Source organism: Oxyura jamaicensis, chromosome 26 (genome assembly GCF_011077185.1).
Source record: "Oxyura jamaicensis isolate SHBP4307 breed ruddy duck chromosome 26, BPBGC_Ojam_1.0, whole genome shotgun sequence".
Taxonomy (NCBI): domain Eukaryota; kingdom Metazoa; phylum Chordata; class Aves; order Anseriformes; family Anatidae; genus Oxyura; species Oxyura jamaicensis.
This window is the reverse complement of record NC_048918.1, coordinates 3045476-3051475: the sequence shown is the minus strand read 5'-3', so window position 1 is coordinate 3051475 and position 6000 is coordinate 3045476.

The window sequence follows — 6000 nt, the reverse complement described above, 5'->3', positions numbered from 1 at the left end:
GGGGGGGGGGAGGGGGGGCTGCAGGGGGAAACTGAGGCACAGGGTGGTTGTGGGGCGAAGCGCCGCCGGCTGTGACGGAGCTGGCACGGGGTCGCTGAGCCCATTTTACAGATGGGAAAGGTGAGGCGCTGAGCCAGCAGCCTCCCAGCCCCACTCCGTTACACCCCACGGCCGTACCCAGCCAGGCGATGCAGGTCCCCAGGGCCCGCACCAGGGCGCTGGACCCAAACTGGCACCCGGCTGCTGGCCCCACACATCTGGATCGGGCACCCAACCTCCGTGCGGCTGCTGGACCCCATCCATTGCCCGGCCGCAGGACCCCAAACCCTTCCCCACACCCCAAAAGCACCCTCCCTTGGGTGCCAGGGCTGACCCCAAGCAGGGCGGGGGGACGCAGTGGCTTCAGAGGGGGCTCAGCATGTTGCACCCACCCAGCGATGTCCCCACCAGGCCCACAGGGCAGGCACAACCTCGCATGGACACGGCAAAATAAAGTTTTTTGCAAAGTCCCGGAGGCAGTTTCCACTGACCCCGTGTTATTTTTTCAATTCTGAAGTAGCTTTTTAGACATTTCTGGGTTTTGGAAGGAGGCAATAGTTTTAACAAGTGAAATTGGGATGAAAAGTGGTTTAATACACCCAGATTCTTTTTTTTTCTTGACCATTTCATTTTAACTTTTTTTTTTTTTTTTTTTTTTTTTTAATTATACTTGAATAAAATTTCCCCTGCTCCTGGAATTTCCATGTGGCAGAAAAGCCCACTCCCACCAGGAACAGACTCTGGTGTCCCCAGCAAACAGCCCGGTGTCCCCATCAGTGTCGTCCCGCACAAAAATCTTCCCTGGGGGGGACAAACAGCTGGTGGCGAGGGCAGGATGGTGCTGAGCCTCCAGCCCTTCTCCCACCTCCTCTGGAGGCCTGGGATTTTTCAGAGGGCTCCCCTTGGCCGCGTCTTTGCTGCGCACCCACTTCTGGAGACCCTTCTCCAAGGGGCTGGCTTTCTTGGAAGGGCCCCCCGGGATGGGGTTCTCTGAAATGCCATACCCCGACCCCACTGCAGCGAGGGGAGGGCTCCGCTTCCTGCTGGCAAACTTTTCTTTGGCACAGGATGGCTTCCCCCTCTCCCTCGTGGTGCAAAATCCCAGGCAGCCCTCTCCGTGCTCCCAGGTTTCGGCACCGCGTGCTCCCACGTGGGCATGGGGTTTCCTGCGAGGCTCGTCCCCCCGTGCTGCGTCCCCACAGCTCTGCACCCCAAAAACACCCCAGAGGCCACCCGCAGCCACACGGCCTCTCTTTAACTCTTTGCTCCAAAAGGGAAATTTTCCCAGAAGTGGTGGAAAAAGGTAACTGTGATCATCAGAGCGGGCGATTCCCATTGCAAAGGATGCTGCCCCCCCCCTTGATTTGGGGTGCAGGGGATGGGCACAGCCTGGCGCACGGTGCTCGGGCAGAGGGTTTGCTCCAGGGGTGGCCGTGACCCACGGAGGCACCACAAGTGGTTGCCTGCCCCCGGCTTGAGTAAGAGGCAATTTTCGCAAGGCGTTTTTGTGGGTTCACGGAGCTTTCTTTCCCTCCCAGGTACATAAAGGCTGTTTTCCCACTCGCCTTCCTCCCCAGGTTTGTAGCCTACGACACCCCCAGCGTTCTGACTTGGTGAGTTTTTCCCCCCAAATATCAGGCTGCGAAAAGCAGGCTGTTTTTTTAAATCCCGAACTGGCACTCTTCGGAGTGAAAAATAGCTTTGCTTTGAGTGAAGAGCCTCGTCAAACCCGCGCCTGCCCTCTTTTCTCAACATAAGAATAGCCCCTTTGAAGACATCAAATAGCATCCGAGTGGGAAGGATTTGCACAAAAAGACATGGGCAGACTTCCACCGAGGGGAGTTTGTGAATTGAGCGTGGCCCAAAGATCTCTCTTTGTTCGTCTGTGTCAGCCAGGAAGAAAATATTAGGAACGGGACCTGGGTGAGGTCCCAAAGCGGCGCTCGCCGCGGCACCTTGCGGGCTCTGGTCCTGCTCCAAGGGGCCGCCGCGATCCTTCCCCAGCTGGAAACCCCATTGCTGGGGGGACTCTGGGGCTGCTACAAGCAAGGGATGTTCCTGGGATTGCAGGAGAGACCGTAGATGCTCGTGCTACAGTGCTAAAGTCCCAAGAGAGGGGAAAAAAAAAAAGGAAGGAAAAAAAAAGTTCTTTTATTCTGCAGCAGGCGAAGCTTTCGGCGTGCATCGTCTCCAAAAAGATGTACCGGAGGTGGCAGGATTGATCGCCCTGGGATCAGACGTCGTGCATAATGCCGGGTTATAAAGCACGGAGACACGCGACGGGAGGACAGTTAGTGTCGCTCCAGTGGTGGGGTCCCACGTGGTGGGGTCCTTCCCCTCCAGAAGGATCGTACACCCCAGCTCCCCCCAGCAGGACACATCCTCACTCCCTTACACCTCTACCATCATTCCCCCAATCCCTGGGATTCCCAAATCTCTAGGACTTTTTTTTTTTTTCCTTTTTTTTTCTTTTTTCCCCTCCTCCACAAAGTGCCTGCTTCTCCGTCCAGAACATTGGAAATCTTTAAAAAGTGAAAATCTTCACTCCGAGGTGTTTACCCGGAGTGGAGGAATTCCCAGGTTGCCGTAAGCTTGGCAGAAAGCTGCAAACTTCCATGAAAAAGGTCGGTTTGGGTCTGCTCTAATCCCACCGAAGGCTCCGACCCGGGCAGCGACCTCATCCTGCCAGGAAAGTCCGAGCCGGCCCCAAAACCCCTCTGCCACAGGTTACGGGTTCACCATTGCTGGCAAATCGCTGCAGGAGCGCACGAGAGCTAAAGCTTGTTTGTCTTCTGTCTGTTCTTACTCGGTGAGAGTGCCTTAAAAAAGAAAACCTGAGTTGTCTGAAGATGCTTGTCTGAAAATCTGAGTGGCCAAAGATGTGAACACCAGCCCTGAACCTTCTGCTTCCTGCCTCTCTCCATCCTTCTGTGAAGGCAAAATAAAAGACAAATATGGTGGAAAGCAGGGAAAAGAAAATTGGGAAGGGGAAAACAGGGAGAACAAGGGAAAAGTGTTACCTTTTCCCTTCCAGACTATGTTTTGGGGATGGAGCTGTGCATTCACACAGCTTAGCCCCAAATTCCCATCCCTTCCAAGGTGGAAAACTCAAGAACAGAAAAGCTGTTTTTCCACCCAAAACACGCCAGCCATTTCCATGTCCATTTTCCATCTCTTCCCCTTGGGGACCGGGGCCGGATCCGGGCCACGCTCCCTGCCCTGCACGGGGCTCACCTGGGCAGCTCCCGCACCCCGCTGCCAGCACCGCGGGATGCTCAGCACGGGGAGCAGGGGGCAGGATCCGTGCCGGGGGGCAAGCAGACAGCCCCGGGTGCTGCCAGGGGGCTGGGGGAAGCCGACTTGGCCTGGACGTGCCGGCAGGCCCGTGGCCACCGCCGCTCTTGGACCCCGTGCACATGTTGCGTAAGGCAAAGAAATGATGCACCGAGTTACTGTAAGTGATGAGAGGCTCCTGGCTGCCTTTTAAAGCGACAGGCTGCCGGGTGCACCGCAGGCAGCCCCGCTCCCTCTGACCCCTCCGGTGTCCCCCCTGTCGGCCCCGATGCCAAAAACCCCCTCGGTATGCCCCGAGCGAGCAGCCCCTGGGGGTGGGACGGGGACAGCACGAAACTCGTGGCCCTGCTCTGAACTGCAAAGAAACGGGGGGAATATTGCAGGGGGTGCAGCGTCCTTAGCCTTGGAGCCTGGCTGGGGGTTTTAGCCCCTCTGGCTTGTAGCCGTGCAGTGCCTCAGTTTCCCCTTCTTGCACAGAAGGAGGTGGTCAGGCAGCTGGGCTCGGCTGGGGTTTGCTGAGCCAAGGTTTCTGGTTAAAGGAGAGAGCACGGAGGTGAAAACGCCGGCGCCTGCCTGTGCTGCTCCCACACACGGAGCAAAGGATGTGGCGTGGGGGGTCTCCACACAGGGACCAATTTTCCTCCGTGCCTGCAAAGCCTCAGCACAGGAGTGGGAGTAGGCTGCGAGGCGAGAGGATGGATGTTGTCCAGCATGCCACTGGTGATTTGGGCACCACGACACCCCGACGGGGCCAGACCCCATGTGCCGTGCCCTGCTTCTGGCACCCAGACACCCAGGACGCCTGGCTTCTCTCTCCCCACCAGCACGCGCGGTGGTTTTATTTTTTTCCCTTTCCCCCCTTCCCCCCCCCCCCCCCACCCTTTTTTTTTTTTTCATTTATCTGCTTTTCAAATAACGTTACTCATCCAGAGCGGGACGTCTGCGCTCACCACTCCCGGTGTTTGTCTGCATTGTTTCCTTAGGGGAGATGCTCACCCGCACGCGGTGACTACTTGTCTGAGCCGTCACGGTGCCGAGCGGCGGGGATTACTCATGGTGTAAGGTTTAAGAAAGGGGGGGGGGGGGGGGAGAGAGGCCAGACTTGGCCCTTTGTCTGCAGTTGTTCATTTCTCGCTCTTTGATATATTTTTCCCCTCCTCTCTTTCTTCCTCTGCCAATGCTCTCCGTCCCGGCTCCCCGAGCTCCCTCCTCCTCGCGCTCGCACCGGAGCTCCCGGCCAAATCCCCGCGGGGTGCCCGCCAGCCTCCGCCGCGCCGCCTCACCGGCACGGGGGGGGTCCCCGTCCCCTTGTGCCCCCCCTGGCAGAGCCAAACCCTCCCCGCGGGCCTCCCTCTGCAGCCACCTCTGCAAGTTGCCCGTTTCCGCACGTTCTTGGCCCAACTTTCCCCACTGCCGATGGCCCCGCGTGGCACCTGCCCACCGCGGCGCTGCCAGAGCCGGTGCGCCAAACCTCAGCCGACGGTGGGTGCAGCGGCATGGAAACTGGGGGAAAACAGGGGGAAAGAGGGAAAAAAAACAGATCTTGGCATCACCTCGGGGTCCAGCAGGACTCCCTGCCTTCTGCCGAGGGTAACACACCCGTTCCCACCTCTGCAGTGCCCAGGCACAATCCTCAGTTTTCGGCACGTGCTTGGGAAGGCGCAGCAGAGAAGCATTTGGGACGCGCTCCTTCCCTTAATCCACGCGAAACCGCGGCAGATCGATGAATATTTTAACAAAGAAATATTTCATTAAAAGAGTTGATTGCTTAATGAACTGTCCCTGTGAGCCATCAAAATGCAATGTTGTTTTTTTTTTTTTTTTTTTTTTTTTTTTTTTTCCCCTTAACGAAGGCGAAGATTCATATCACGAAGGACTGGCTTATCGCATTACCGTAATAGCTTGAGTAGACCAAGCCCGCGGGGCGGCCGGGGGCTGCCTCGAACGGGTGCCGGGCACGTGGCAGGACCAGGCCGGGTCCCCGGGCACTGCTGCAACACGACCTGTAAATAACAGCGGTGGGGACGGGGCTGTTTGCCTTGGGGCCGCCAATACTGGAAGGAAAGGAAATTATGTGTATTTTTTTTCTTTTCCTTCTCAAGAACGTTGTTATGAAGGGATGGTGTCGGGTTAAAAAAACATTGAAAACCGGTTCTGATGTATTTACTGGCTGTGCACCAGTGCCCAAGCCTCGTTTACCTGGTTAAAATAGAATTATTAAATTATTAAAACAGGAACCCCCAAATTGAATTGTCTCTCTCCTGGTGTTTGCTTTTGTGCCACGATGGACACAGCTCAGTGCCACCTTCGGTGCCCGCTCCTCCGGCCCTGCCGGGGTGAGGACGGGAGGGGAGGGCGTCGTCTCCCTTCTTTGCTCCTTGGGGAAGTTTCCATCGTGTCACTTTGTAAAAGTTTGTTAGCGGCAATATTCCCGTTCAGCTCACTTTTTGTGGCAGCTCCGCTGAGGACGAGAGGTGCCAGGGCTGCAAGGGGAGCGGGGTGCTGAGTCCTTCGTGGGGGAAATGAACAACAACCTGCCAAGAAACAAACGATTTTCCATCAGCTGGAGCGAGGCCTCTTTTTGTCTTCTGGCAAAATTAAGTTTTGCTGCCTGGGGATTCCTTTAGTACCTGGGGAGGATGTTAAAGGTGCAGCCAGGGGAGGAGA